At 38.0% G+C, this 16304-nt stretch overlaps 1 non-coding gene across 1 annotated transcript; it reads right to left on the bottom strand.

Annotated features, from left to right (window-relative positions):
• Positions 1–13357: 13357 nt before the first annotated feature.
• Positions 13358–13464, bottom strand: LOC138400356 (U6 spliceosomal RNA). The gene has a single exon (XR_011236253.1). It is a non-coding gene; the product is annotated as a U6 spliceosomal RNA (small nuclear RNA).
• Between the last annotated feature and the right edge of the window lie 2840 nt (positions 13465–16304).

The raw sequence follows: 16304 nt of genomic DNA, 5'->3' as shown, positions 1-16304 counted from the left end.
AGTTTGAAACCACTCTAATCTGACCTTTAAAATTCTCTCTGACTTGTTTATTATTGTAATTATGAAATATTTAGTCTTTGAAAAGATCTGTATTCTATGAGGTCACTTTTAGTAGCCAGTGAAAAAATAATACAAATAAGATACGTATTTTTCTTCAGAGGAGCCAAATCAAAAAGATGGAACTATCCAATAAGTCTATTCCCCATCTTCAACTAGCTACATATAAATAATTACAGGCATTGAAGTTCTAATTCCTTGAAGATGTCTGGGCAGAAGAGTTATGCTAATTTAACAGTTCTTACATTTGGTCTTAAAAAGTTATTTCTTAAAACTCTTTTCTTCTAACATAACCCTCCTATTCTGAATTATAGAGCTCTGTCTAATAAATTCCTTCATTCTTTCCAAATTATCTAGACCAAGAAAGACCTCCCCTGACAGATACGTTCATGCGCACTTTATGTGTATGCGTGTGTGCCTGTTTATCTAGGGAGAGGCTCATACTTTTATCAAATTCTCAAGGGATTCTATGAGATGTAAATAACTGCCCTCATTCTTAATCCTCCTTTTCTCTTTGCTAATGTAAATTTTGCCTATGAATCATCTTAAAAGGAACTTTGCTATGGACACTAGGATCATGTCACCAGGAGAAATAAATCCTTGGAAAAAAACATGTCCATGTCTGGTGCATTTACTTTTTTCTGGGATAAACTGCCAGCACCATGTCAAAATCTCCATGCTACTATGAAATTACACTTGAATTTTAATTTCCAGTTTAGTATTAAATGTGGGAATATGGAAATTGAAAAAACCACCTGATAAAAAAATAAACTGCACATAAGAAACAGAGAGAGTTGAATGATATATTTCATATTTGAGTAAGCATCTAAGAAATTTAAATTATGACAAATCAAATGAGCTTCATATGTTTCATAACTTTTAAGTAACATTTTATATTATAATAAAAGGAAATATTTAGTTGAGACTGACAAAAGTCTGTACCTCTTTTTTTAAGTGTAGATTCTTATTTTTTAAATTAAGATATCTTACAGAATTTTCTAAAGCAAAAAGGGCCAGAAGCGGCTGGGTGCAGTGGCTCACGCCTGTAATCCTAGCACTCTGGGAGGCCGAGGCGGGAGGATCGCTTGAGGTCAGGAGTTTGAGACCAGACTGAGCAAGAGCGAGACCCCCGTCTCTACTAAAAATAGAAAGAAATTAGCTGGCCAACTAAAAATATATATAGAAAAAATTAGCCGGGCATGGTGGCGCATGCCTATAGTCCCAGCTACTCGGGAGGCTGAGGCAGGAGGATTGCTTGAGCCCAGGAGTTTGAGGTTGCTGTGAGCTAAGCTGACACCACAGCACTCTAGCCCAGGCAATAGAGTGAGACTCTGTCTCAAAAAAAAAAAAAAAGGGCCAGAAACTACCCATTTTCTCTTCTTTCCTACTGAATGAATACATTTAAGTAAACTTTTTAATACAATGGCTTTTATGGTTTGGGAAGGCATGCAGAAGATTTAAAGTAGAGGCTAATATTGGGTAGGTCAGTCACCTAACCCCTGAGTTCCTTTTTCTCATAATACCCAAATTATAGGATTAAATATGCTAATGATTATTGAAAGTGCCTCTTAAACTGGAAAGTTCTTCTAATAGTACTTATTTTATTGTTATGTGTTATGCTGCCTACAAAATCCAAAAGTGAGAAACAAGCTGCAAAGAGAATAAAGGCTACAAAGGACAAGACTACTGACCTCACATTCTAATTCATCTGAACAAACTATAATGCATTTCCTTAATAGTTTTGTTTTTGCATTTTTAAAGTTTGTCTTACACTTACTAATCCTTTCCCAGAATTAAGATTCTTTAGCCCTCAACTTCATACTTAGTGGAAATAAATTTTGGTTTTGCAACTGACTAACAATGAGTTGGTTAGAAACTGACATTACCAAGTTGAGAGTACCCCAAAGCACCTTTTCGAGTCCATATGAATTGCATTTTTTTCTCTTTTGCTTGGGATGAAAAAGTCTATCGTGTGCCCTAGAGCAAGTTAAACTTAAATACTCCTTCAAACATATATCTTAGTGTTCACATGCTGTAAAGTCATTTCTGTGTAGCAGCCCCAGTCCCAGATAAATATTCTAAACTCCCCCTACCCCAAACCACCACAACTGTGGTGGTACCCAGGCCATGGTGATCCAGAACTAGTACCACCTGCCACCTTCTTTCATTATCTATTACTGCATAATAAATTACAGCAGCTTTAAACAACAATAAACATTTATTATCCCTACCCTACTTTATTCCAGCCAGCCCTCATGTAAGAACAGCTGTATCTACTTCCAGTGCTGGTAAAAACCCCTGTCATTTCAGGGAATCTGCTCCAAGATTTCTCCGCCTTGAAATTTTAACAAATGAATATTATAGCCTCATTCTTTCCACAGTTTGGAAACAAGAGAATGTGAGGGAAGGGAGGCAAGCATTGGTATCAATAGTGTCTATGTATAGTGGCAGCTCAGAGAGTCAAGATTGCCGTCAACCCTACACCCCACACCAAAATCCCTGTGTAGAAATGGCATGTTACCAAATGCAGATTGCAGACAAGTCCCCTGAACCATCTTCCAACCAGAATGCCATCCCCTGTCTTATATCAAAATTCTCAAGCTATCCATGTCTGAATATAAATTATTACATGTGTGCCCAAAGCCTAGCAGCAGTTTGTCGGATACATGAGTATAATTACTCACTGAGAGTACATTTAAGAGTTTAGTCTAAAAATCTTTAAAATATACATTTTTTTCATCTTAGTGTATTAATTTGGAGGACTGACTTTAAATTTCACTGTGGAAGAGTGGTTATAGAACATGTACTGTGGGCTCTTGGCTAAATATATTTTTCTATCTCACATGTGATCTCTCTGTCCTTCAATATCTTATAATTTATTGCTCTGACTGCACTTAGAACATCCCCTTCCCACCAGATTGGGAGTACCTTAAGGATCAGAATTTAGGCTTAAATGTCTTTGATTCCATACAGCATCTTACAAACAACAACATCTCATGTATTCATCTCATGCAATTTCCTTATCGGAGGGGCATTCTTGCTTTTGTAAAATGATGTAGTAAACTAAGAGCTATTGGTTGACACATTTTCAGGTGAAAGAAGCAAAGGAAAGAGGTAGCATAGTATGGTAGAAAGAAAGTGAGTATTGATTTTGAACCATTCCACAGTTCTGAGATCTTGCTCAAAAACAAACGAGCATTTTAGGTCATTAAAAAAGAGAGAGAGAGAAAGATGACATCAAACGGAAAAAGACTGGGAAAGGGTCAGCCCTAATTTTATCATTTATTTAAATGCCCTTGGACATCTCATTTAACTCTTTCTGCTTCTTGGTTTTCCCATCAGCAAAATGACGTAACTGCACATGACTCTGAGGTGATTTTCCACTCCATGATTCTAAGGTATTTGGGTATTTGAATTTCCTTTAGTAACAATATCTGGGAAAGTAACATCTACTATTAGCCCCAAATCATGTTCTCCAAAAGGATGGGTAGGTAACTATAGACATTTCATTAATTATTTTTAGCTGTACAACAGATTTTCCCCCAATTTAGGGGCTTCAAGCAAGAATAAACATTTATTCTCTCACCGAGTATCTGAGGGCCAGGAATTCAGGAGTGGCCTAGTTGGGTAGTTCTGGCTTGAGGTGTCTTTGGAGTTCATAGTCTAGAAGTTGGCCAGGAGTACAGTCTTCTGAAAACTTGATTGGGGCTGAAGGATTTTCTTCCAAGATGGCGCTCTCATATGGATGCTGGCAAAGGCTTCAGTTGCTCCTGTCAGGAACCTCCCTGTAGAGGCTGAGTGCCCTTATGACAGGGCTCTTGGGTTCACCTGCCATGAGTGATCTAAAAGCAAGAACAAGAAGGAAGCCCCAATGCATTTAATGACCTAATCTCACAGGTTATGCATTGTTACTTCTGGTACATTCTGTTTGCTAGAAATCAGTTACTGAATCTAGGGGAGAGAATTAGGCTCTACCTCTTGAAAGGAGTATCAAAGAATTTGTGAATTTATTTGAGAATTTGTGATCATACTTAAAAAGCCCCCTAGAGTGGCTCAGCACCACAAGAGAGAGTTATAGAAGTTATAACAACTAACATTTTGAGAGTGACTCACTGTTTAGAAAGTATTTCCCCATGTTTTCTCATTTGGTGGTTATAATCACCCAGTGAATCAACAGCATTAATACCCCCATTTAGAGATGAGGAAATAGAAGCTGGGTGACTTTCATATCATTATTCAACAAGTAAGTAGTGAGGCTGGGGATTAAGTCCAGATTTTCTGATACAAAGCACAAGCTCTCTTGATTACCCTTCAAATGAGAAAACTGGCATGAAGACCTTTGCACAGACAAGTTTCATTGGCAAGTCTGACTATTCCTTACTTCCTACCAATTGCTTTTACCCATTTTATTAATTTAAATTTTTATTTTCAACCTCTAAAATTACTGGAGGCAGTTTACAAATAAAACAGTTAAGAAGAAAGTAAGAGAAATAAATACTTCTAGCCACCAGAGTTCATAAGATTATGCTTGGCAATAAATGTGGTTCATATGTTTCAGGCAATGAAGGTGAAAAGAGAAACATGATAGGCTATAGAGGTTTCACTTTCTGACAAGAGTGAGCATGCATGTTATCATTGCCTAAAACTAAATGCAAGAAGGACTTTATCACATGGACCCGTGTTGAGATAGTAGCACTTCGCATTGTGATCAATATATTCAATCATGCTTTTGCAAAAGATGTACTCATACTAACCCTGTGCACAAACACGGAGAACACACCTCACCTGTAAGTTGGTGAATATATTTGAGCAAGAGGCTAAGGAAATGTGGCCCAGGCACTTTGCTCTCTAATTCTTTACCAAGTTAAGGCATAGAACTTGGAGAATATACATGAATGGATGCTTAATCTGTCTAGTGGACTATATTTCCTAAGAATCAGAGATGTAAGTGAAAGTCCTTGAATGAGCAGCTAAATCTTACTAATTTGTGCTGACATCTTCTAACAGGCATTTATCATACAAATGCTCTTTATTGTCAATTAATTAGGGACTTTGCTATAAGGGAGCAAGGAATGTTAATAGAAAATATAGAAAAATGTAAAATAAATAAGTTAGACCACATGAGCTCCAACTTCCCTTTGGGGACCAATATGCTGTGATTCTGCGACTTTAAGAAATGAGATGCCAGCGTGCATTTCTGTCCCAAGGAAGAGCCGGCCCAGTTTGGCCTGGGTATGAGAAGCAAAGCTGTCAGAAACCTTGGCCAATTTTTCCCCCCTAAAGGAATTTCAAATATATCCAAGCTTCTGTATTAGTGACTGCTTGAAACCAAAGCTTTATACCACATGACACAGGATCCTGGAATAGATAACTTTAGCCTGAAAAAAAAAAAAAAAAAAGTTAAGGCAGGTGCAAGCAGCTGTCCAGTTCCGCCACAAAAGAAATCAAGTTTAGCTCCCGTGATAATGTGTCTTCTTTTATGCACTTGAGTTCTGTTAGGTTCTCTCCAGTTAGCTGAAAATTATATCCTAAATATTTCCCCAAAAGTAGATGACTTAGTGTACTTTTATTTAGATAGTATAGTACTTATAAATGTTTCTATTTATTAATGATCTCCTCCTTCCAGAATAGAATTGTAAGCGAAATACAGAAAAATTAATAGCCTTTAATTGTGTCTTAAACCAGTTGGACTTCCTCCAAGGAAGTAGACATACTAAAGTAAATAATTCTTCATTTTAAAAAAATAGAACGTGTTCTCCTTGAACACTGCTTATTTGCCCTGTGCAAATAGGTATTCACTTTCAAGGCTTTGCTCCCTATTTATTACCTATATTTTTTATAATACCTGGTTGAGAAATGTTGCAGAGAGACAATATAAATGTGCATGGGAAAAAAAGTAGAGAAAATGAGTGTTAATCTTTCTGGAACAATTCAGAGTCCAGAAAAGGAAGCAATGAGGGTGGAGAAGCTACCTGCTGGAATGACTGGCATATTCACATTCTCTTCTTGGCCTTGGGTTACCATCCACCCATTGAGGTCTACTTGTCCTATTCAACAGGACATGTTCAGTATAATCTTCTTTACATCAAATAGAATTAGAAACATTAATTTTCATGGCATATAGAAAACTTCAAAGGTTGGGAAACTACTGAAGGATACTATTACAAAGTTATCATTTAGAATCCAAGAATAGTCTTAACAACTGTACAAGCTTCAGAGCAAGGGGAGAAAATTAAGACACTAAATTCTGGTATGGGAAATCTATTCTGGGGAATTGTATGAACTGAATAAAATATTTACCAAGAAGAAAAGCTGGTGAAGATCCTTCTAAGCAGAGGAAATGGATGGCAAGGCAAGCAGGTATTCCTGCATTTGGCAATGCTTTGTTTTGTTTTTTAAGGTTTTACATATGTTTTTATTTTATTTTTCCAGCTTTACTGAAGTATAATTGACAAATAAAATTGTATAAATTTAAAGTATACTATGTGATGATTTGATGTACATATAGATTGTGAAATGATTGCCACAATCAAGTTAGTTAACGTATCTGTCACCTCACATAATACGTTTTTTTAATGCGTGGTGAGAACATTACTAGGTGTTACCACTCACCTTACCTCTTACATCTGGAAGGAAGTACTCCCAGCTTCCACCTTTTTTGTTTCTTGTAAGAAAGAACAAAGTTTTTTGTTTAAAGTTTTTTCAGTGCTAATGATGATGGCAAAATGCTTGAAGAATAACAAAAATAATAGACATGCATGTGAGAAGTTCTAAATGTAATAGTAATATGATCTGATTTACATTGTGAAAGATCAGTCCAGATATCCTGTAGAGAATGGGCTGTAGGGGAGGGGGGTAGAATAGAAGTGGGGAGAAGGTGGGAAGGTAATACAGGTACCTAGAGAGACCTGATGGTGCTCTGGACTAGGATGTAGTAAGGAAGACAGTAAAAATTATTAGATGTGGGGCATAGTTTAATGACAGAACCAACAGGACTTGCCATTGGATTGGATAGGGCTGAGGAATCAAGGATGAACCACCAAGCTTGTGGGTGGGTATTGCTCTGTTCACCAGGCTGTGCCTTTCCTAGAAATGATCCCTGCTGGACATCTCTGGACTGACTAGCTTTGGGCTTTGGGATGAAGAGCTGTAAATAACTGAAAACATTCAGGCCACCAGTGACTCATGCCTGTAATCCTAGCACTTTGGGAGGCCAAGGTGGGAGGATTGCTTGAGGCCAGGAGCTGGAGACCAGCCTGAGCAAGAGCAAGACCCCGTCTCTACAAAAAATAGAAAAATTAGCTGGGTGTGGTGACAGAAGGATCACTGGAGCCCAGGAGTTTGAGGTTGCGGTGAGCTATTTTGATGGCACTGCACTCAACAACAGAACAAGACCCTGTCTCAAAAAAAAAAAAAAAAAGAAAACATTTCAGCAGGGAAATTACAGACATTTTTCTCCTTTCCTTAGGCTTACATTTCCTCCATGAGAACAACTTTATTGGGTAAAATGACAAGTATGGCTGCAATCCAGTAAGAAAGGTGCATGTGTGTGTGTGTGTGTGTGTGTGTACATGAACACATGTGTGAGGAAGAGAGGTGCTTCTTCTCGCCCATTCACGATGTGAATTGCTTTATCTGGTTACCTGCAGTCTTTTTAGGAAGCAGAGTATTGGGCACTAATGCAGTAGAGTTAGGACCAGATACTGAAGAGATGCAAGTGGAGGGAAAATACGGACAGCAATAGAAGAGGGGAAAGAATGTGTAGGGATTCCAAAGGCACAATTTACCTGACTACACCCAATTCTCAGAATTGGTCTTGTGAAAAAAAGCAAGTTTGTCAGAAGCCACCTCCTCCCCCTCAGGCCTTGCTGCATTGAGGAATCAATCAAGTTCAAGGCTGATTTAGGACTTGGAGGAGGGGTGATAGTTGTGGGTCTTCAGCAGCTTGGTGTGGGCTGGCCCAATAACTATGTGATTCAAGGGTGTTTGAAAGGAAAGTAAGAGCCTTCTGGGATTTCCTGCTTCTACAGTGTGAGCCTCTCTGCTAGATCCACACTGAGATTTCCATGGTGTAGTTAACCCCTGGGGTGAAATTAGAGGAATGATATAATTGTATAACCGCAGTAAATCACTTCACTCCTGCTATGCTCATTTGATATCAGTAATTGAGAAAACAGATTCTTCCCATTTAGAAATGTTATAAGAGCACCTGAATTAATGAGCCCAAATGAATCCATAAAGATGAATGCACTGGAGAGAAAGCACCTCTCTATCTCCTCTGAATGTCTTTCCTTTGGACTCGTCTTAAGTGGAGTGTAGAGGAACTATACGACTCCTTGAATTGGCAATTTCTATAATTACTAGTAGTAGCCAAGCTTCCTGATGTCATTCCTTCTGTAGAACAGAAAAGTTGCTAAGATTCAGCCCAGTGATCTCCCACTATAATTACAGGAACACAAGGCTGTAGTCACATCCCTACGTACCCCCTCTCTCACAACATTCTTTTTTTTTTTTTTTTTTTTTGAGACAGAGTCTCACTCTGTTGCCTGGGCTAGAGTGCTGTGGCATCAGCCTAGCTCACAGCAACCTCAAACTCCTGGGCTCAAGCAATCCTCCTGCCTCAGCCTCCCGAGTAGCTGGGACTACAGGCATGTGCCACCATGCCCAGCTAGTGTGTGTGTGTGTGTGTGTGTGTATATATATATATATATATATATATATATATATATACACATATATCTTCAGTTGTCCAGCTAATTTCTTTGTATTTTTTTAGTAGAGATGGGGTCTCACTCTTACTCAGGCTGGTCTCAAACTCCTGAGCTCAAACGATCCTCCCGCCTCGGCCTCCCAGCGTGCTAAGAATACAAGCATGAGCCACCGCGCCTGGCTTTTTTTTAGATAGCATTAACAGCTACCTAATGCTAGAAAAGGTAGCATTAGCGGCTTAAAACTCTGCTGTTGAATGTATCTGCCTAGCAAAAAGCTGTGGATGGTGTCCCTGTGTTAGGGCAATATTAATCAGGCTTGTTGCCAGTCAAATGTTTTAGCAAAGGAAGACAATACTTAGGGCATTTATTTACTCATTTATTCTCCGCTCTATCTCACAAAAGTTTTAAGGAGGTTGGCATATATGAACTATTAAATATCTTATTCTTTACTTTAATAGATAACAAATAATTTTGTTTTAACCAGTTCCATTAATGTTTATATTCTATTTTTGTCTGAGTAGAATGCTTTCCTTTGTACCTAACATAAGCTTCAGATTTGCAGTTGGTTACCTACCACACCCTCTCTGAAGATCAAGGTCAACATTAAAAGAGCTTAATTCAGAGTCATAATTCATTCTGCATTCTGTTAACAAGCAGCATTCATTTAAAATAGCAATCCTGCTTTCAGGGTCCTGTTATTATTCAGTCAGAGACTCCAAGTGATCACTTTCTTGGCATACATAGAAGACCAAATGTAAGATGTGTTCTGTGGGCAACTCTCTGCTTATTTTCTTTTCTAGACAAGTGGTTAACCCGTGTTACATATCCTGTGTTTATAGAATTCCAGAAAGGTTATGTCATATAAATCACTGGTGTGTGTGTGTGCGTGTGTGTGTGTGTGTGTGTGTGTGAGAGAGAGAGAGAGAGAGAGAGAGAAAGAGAGATGAGAGAAAGAATATGAACTGCAATGTCTTGAGGAGGAATCCATCAGTTTATAGTGACTGAGAATGTTAATAGAAGATGCTGGCCTTTACTGCCATTTGTTGTTGTGTTATTGTGTTCACTATCTGTGATCAGTACTGGAGGGTAAAAGAACATATCCAAGTGGCAAAAAGCTAAAGAGACAGAGCATAGAACAACTAAAGTCAGACACACTGGTTTAATAAATCTACCATTTGTAAAGTTAAAAAACTTCTTGAAGTTGCAATCAGATGCAAGAAAACTTAATTTACATTTTTTAAAAAAACCAATTCATTTTGTTCTAAAATCTTCGAGGGTTCTATAAGGGGCATCAGCTTCTAAAATAAACAAAGAGTATGAGAAAAAAGCCCAGAATTTATTAGAAGAAAAATGTCCCAGGGGAGCTTCTATACTTTTAACGTTGTCTTAAATACAAAAAAAAAAAAAAAAAAAAAAACCAAAAACTAAAAAAAAAAAAAAAAATTGGCATTATGCTGTTTTTTGAGAAAGAGATGCTATTTTAAAATTCAGGGTTTTGTCTCCGATTTTTAAATTACAATTAGCACAATCACTTAAGAATATGTTTCTTCTGATTTCCATAAAACAGCTTAATGTTTTAATTCACCTGAGCCGCTACTGAATTCTATAGGCCAGTGGTCCCCAACCTTTCTGGCACCAGGGACCAGTTTCGTGGAAGATAATTTTTCCATGGTGGTGCTGGGTACTGGGAGGGGGCAGGAACAGCGGAACTCTGCAGCCCAGTGCCTCACATTAGGCCGCTGATGGGTGCCAGCCCACAGACCCAGGGCTGGAGACCACAGCTACAGGCCATTTTGAAAACATTCTCTAATCCTTGAAAATAGCATGCTTTCTCTCATATTCTTTCAAACACTAATCCTTGGAGAAAAACATACCTTCTCTCATTTTCTATTCAATGTTTGCTATTGTTGTAATCTAAGTAGGACTTCTTTGAAAAAATGCAAAATTAAGTTTAACTCACAATTGAGTCTTACATCCTGTTGTCTTGGAATGTTAAAATTTCATTCAAAACACACATTATAAACAAAGTCTCCCAAATGACCATCTAGAGAGGAATGTGGCAAAAATCCAGAAACTATTGTAATATTTGGAACTAGCATAAGCACAAATAATCAGTGTGTTTTTTGAAGAGGAGATTATGGGCTGCAGTTTTGCAAACCCTACAGGGGATTTGCACAAGATGGGCAAAGCAAAATTCCACATTAGCTGTGTGCCTCCAAAAGAAACCAAACTCTTTACGATGAATGAAGAGGAAGAAGAAGTATTAAAAGGGTCTTCCTAATAACTAATATTTGTTCATTATAACAATAATTTGAGAAAACATTCTGGCTTATAAATGCCTATAAACTCAAGTTAAAAGCACTATGCTTGACAAGCCTGTTCTTAGCACATTAGTTTGGTATTATTAACAGTGGAGACTGATTCAGGGTGGGAGGATGACATGGAAAGGACAATGGCCAACGCCAAAAATTATGTCAAGTCAGAAAAATCCAAATTTTAGAGGCAGAAAGACCAGAGGAGTTATTGACATACAAAGTAATATTCTGAAAAAGTGCTTTAGAGAAAAAGCAAATCTGTAAAATAAATTTAAGTATTATGGAATGAAGATTAACCATTTTAGAGGCATTTAAAATCTAGGCTTCAAAGAGAAAAGGTTAAGTCAAAGAAAGCTGTATCAGTACCTCAGAATATGCATGCTTTCCTATGCAAACATTGTGTTTCTCTCCCACTCCAAAAAAAGGAGAGAAAAGAATTCTAAAAAAAGAATGTATCAATGCAATACTTTATACCTCAAAAAATAAGAGAATCAGGGTCAGGGCAGGGGAGGGAGAGCCAACTAGTCACATTTTAAAGTGATCTTAACTCCTTGGAAAATTTTAATATGATAATATCTCATGTATTTTCTCATTTTATACCTCAGTTAATTTTAATGCTTTACTAATTCGTCAACTCTTTCAAACTTGTTTAGAAGAACATCCTTATTTAGAGAATTCATCCCAAATTTCAAGGTTATTTTTATTGTCGTTATTAACACAGGGTATAGCTCTGTAGACTCCGATGGTATCTAATATTTTTCTGGCCAGAAACAGAATGTGAGTAGATTTTACCACCTCTGTAATCTTTCAGTTTCAGTTTTCACATACCATTCTGAGAAACTTTTGTGAACTAATATAGCATTTTAGGCTGTTTTGTTTTTAATCATCATGAAAATGCATCATTTCATTAGGAGGTACAAAGAAACAGGATTTTCTGCATAATATATAATGAATTGCACTAAGTTTATAATACACAAACAGGAATTGCATTATCCTGGCCAACAACAAGCAGCTTCTCAGAAAAGATAGTTAAGACTGCTTTTAAAATAATTTGTAATCACTATCATTCCAAATAGATAATTATCTCTGAATATTAGCACTGATGATAATATATGAACAGGCAAATGAATTGGGAAGTTATTATATGTGGTTTTTAAGGATGCTGAAACATGTATGCCAAACCTCCTCAACATACCCAACTTTCTTCACAGTAATTTTTTTTTTAATGCAAACTTCTTAATGAAGAAGCAAGGCTTTTGGAGAAGTGGAAGTGGAGCGAAATTGTAGGCTAATTGATAGAAACAAAAATGTTCTTCACTCAGAAGCAGAAAGATGGTTTCCAATCTGGTTTGTCCACTTCAGACCAGGGTGTCCTTGAGCAAACTACTTGAACTGTGGGAGCCTCACCTTTTTTCCCCCTTTAAAATATGGAGAAAAACATCCAACTTGGAGAACTGGGTATATATATTATATATATGGTTGGGGGTGGGGAGACTTGGATTATAAATGTTAATAGTTTGTAGGAGGCTTTGCCTTTTTATAATTGGCACTCAGAATTTGAATGCTCATCACTGGCCTTTTCCCATCTAGATTTTAACCAAAGAAAGGGAGAAATATCCAAGTCTACACTTCTGAGAGACCTTGGTATCTACAGAGTGCTAGAGTCTAAAGAATGAACCCAAAATTGTAAATGGTGTTCTTCTTTACTTGTGTTGTTTGAAAACCTTCCTTAAAGAAATGCAGACAAAGTACCTCGGGCAACTTAAGTAAGTGGAATTTACTATTAAGTAAAAGGAATTTACTATTCGGAGGGCAGTTGACCTGAATAAAGTCTGCTTCCCTCCCTCTGTAGCACTGATCACTCCTCTTTATTTTCTTGCATAGCTTCTATTATTATTTAAAATGCCTTCCTTGTTTACTCTTTTATTATCTCCATTCTTGAACACTTGTATGGAAGTCCCCTGAGGGCAGCAACCTGGCCTCTCTTGCTCAACCCTGTCTTTCCAGGGCCTAAAACAGGGCCTCGCTCAGAGTGGGTGTTCAGCACCCACTTCTTTTTTTTTTTTTTTTTTTTTTTGAGACAGAGTCTCGCTCTGTTGTTGGGGCTAGAGTGTTGTGGCATCTGCCTAGTTCACAGCAACCTCAAACTCCTGGGCCCAAGCAATCCTTCTGCTTCAGCCTCCTGAGTAGCTGGGACTACAGGCATGCGCCACCATGCCTGGCTAATTTTTTCTTTCTTTTTTTTTTTTATTTTATTTTATTTTTTTTTTTAAAAAAAATATGGAACACTTCACGAATTTGCGTGTCATCCTTGCGCAGGGGCCATGCTAATCTTCTCTGTATCGTTCCAATTTTAGTATATGTGCTGCCGAAGCGAGCATAATTTTTTCTATATATTTTTGGTTGTTCAGCTAATTTATTTCTATTTTTTTTTTTTTTTTTTTTTTTTTAGTAGAGACGGAGTCTCGCTCTTGCTCAGGCTGGTCTTGAACTCCTGAGCTCAAATGATCTTCCCGCCTCAGCCTCCCAGAGTGCTAGGATTACAGGCATGAGCCACCACACCCGGCCTAAATATTTCTTTTTGATTCAATGGAAGACAGAGGAAGATTCAATCAGCTGAAAGTGGGACAGGATAATGAAACCATGGGGCCCTGAATCATATAAGTATTTGACTGAGTGAAGGCCATAGAGAAACAGCACAACTACCTGATGGCAAATTTAGAAGGTTACATTGAGACAGACTCAAGTTTATCTAGCCTGTAGTTCTAGAGAGGGTCCTTCATGGTTAAGTTCTTAAGAAAGTTATAGATGAATGCTCTAAAACATCCAAACAGGGAGGGGACTGCTGATCCAACAACTACATTGTGCCAGGCATTTTGCAATGCATGCGACATGTGTTACTTATTATTCACTATAAACAGATGAGGTGAGTATTATTATCCTCCTTTGGTAAATGATCCCAGAAGTTAAGGAACATACCCAAGGATTCCCAGTGGGTGTGAACTAAGATCTGACCCATTCTCCTGCATCATGTGACCTCTAAAGTTCCTTTAATAACTGTTACCAGGCCAAATTAAAAACATAGATATTGCTATATTCGGTTTAGGTCCTTTTTTCAGATTCTGTTTTGTGTTGGGGATACTAACTTTGATTGCTGTAAAAGAAAGTTGTTTACAGAATATTCCTGGAATGATACTGAAGAAACTAGTAATAGGATTTTCTTTATTTTATTATTTTTTTAATTTTAATTTTTTTTTTTTTTGAGACAGAGTCTTGCTCTGTTGCCCGGGCTAGAGTGCCGTGGTGTCAGCCTAGCTCACAGCAACCTCAAACTCTCCTCAGCTTCTCGAGGAGCTGGGACTACAGGCATGTGCCACCATGCCCAGATAATTTTTTTTCCATATATATTTTTAGCTGTCTGGATCATTTCTTTCTATTTTTAGTAGAGACGGGGGTCTTGCTCTTGCTCAGGCTGGTCTCGAACTCCTGACCTTGAACGATCCTCCCGCCTCAGCCTCCCAGAGTGCTAGGATTACAGGCGTGAGCCACCACACCCGGCCCAGGATTTTCTTTTGAGAAGGCAAGCAGGTCCCTGGGAAATCATTGCCAGAGCCTTACTTCTATACACATTTAAGGTTGCCAGACAAACTATAACATGTCCACTTACATTGTAATTTCAGATAAACAACAAATTAATTTTTAGTATTAAGTATGTCCCAAATACTGCATGGGACAAATTTATACTAAAAATGTATTCTTTGTTTCTATGAAATTCAAATGTAATTGGGTGTCCTTTACTTTTATTTGTTAAATCTGGCAAACCCTATGTTCATTCCATTCTATAAATTTTAAATTTTGTTCTATGTGCATGTATCACTCATTCTTAAAATAATAGAAATTTTAAAAATAGAGCAGTTTTTGTGATTTGTCACAGTTTTAGAGGCAATTTTGGCTAAGGATTGGAAGTAGATATTGTATAGGTTGAAATTACATATAAGACCTAAGGATAATTTTTTTAAAATTAGTATAAAAGGAGTAAATTTGCAAGGCTGATTTTGATGGCGTACATACTGCCAGAAGAGTACAGCAAGAGGGTGTGTGCATGGGGGTGGGGGGTGGAGTCTGAAAACAATTCCTGATGGAACTGTGGAAACGTAGGCCTTGGAGCCCTAATGAAGACAGCTCAGTCGTGGGGCCTGGGAAAATACGAGTCAGGAGAGGAAGAAAAAGTTGTCTGGATTCCAGAATACCTTTAGCTCTATTAAGGTAGAGCCTTAGGGGGGATCGGGGAGGGGGGTGGGGCGCGGGCAAGGGCAATATATGTAACCTAAACTTTTGTACCCCCACAATATGCTGAAATAAGAATAAAAAAAAAAAAACAAGCAAAAAAGAAAAAAAAAAAGGTAGAGCCTTAAACTGACAGAACTTTAGAACTAGAAGAAAGCTTTGAGGTATTCTTTTAGATTTCCTCATACTTTCTTCTGCATTCAAAAACAAGGAATTTCTGGCCAGGCATGGTGGCTCACGCCTGTAATCCCAGCATTTTGGGAGGCTGAGGTGGGAGGATTGCTTGAGGCCAGGAATTCAAGACCAGCCTAGGCAACATAGCGAGACCACCTGGTCTCTACTTTAAAAAAAAAAAGGAAAAAGACTTCTCCACTCCTACTGCTTCACTTGACTAGCCTTAAGAAGGAAAAAAAAATTTAAAAAAGAAGAAAACATGGAATTTCCATTTCCAACACCATTACTTCCCCTCTCCCCTGTCCCCAGCACCACCAGCTCTCTGGAATGGCCTAGAAGTGACGTCCCAGTGCTTAGGTCCTCATGATAACAATAGCATACTTATCATGCAATTACCCTTCAGGTCCCCCACAGCTTTTGGGTTCAGATTCACAGTGGTAGTGAGGGAGAAAGTGATCCAGCAGGCCTAGCATAGGGCAGGTTGCAGAGAAAGGTCGGAAGAGTACACAGCACTCGCGTTCTAGCTGTGTCTGTAGCTGGGAGTACAGGCCAAGAACATTTCTTAATTTTTCTGGGCCATAGCTTGCTTAACTGTAGAAAGGGGAGTAGCTGTCCTATTCAGAGGTGAAGGAGGAACAAATGAGATCTTGTCCTTTGAAGTCTCTTGGAATTAGTTGGTGCTCAATAATTACAGCTATAACTTTTATCTTAAAATAAAATTTGTCTGTTTCTGAAAGGCTAAGAAATCTTATTTTTGTCA

This window comes from Eulemur rufifrons, chromosome 19 (assembly GCF_041146395.1).
Source record: "Eulemur rufifrons isolate Redbay chromosome 19, OSU_ERuf_1, whole genome shotgun sequence".
Lineage (NCBI taxonomy): Eukaryota > Metazoa > Chordata > Mammalia > Primates > Lemuridae > Eulemur > Eulemur rufifrons.
Note: the sequence above shows the minus strand (reverse complement) of the source record. Positions and strands in the feature narration are given on the sequence as shown.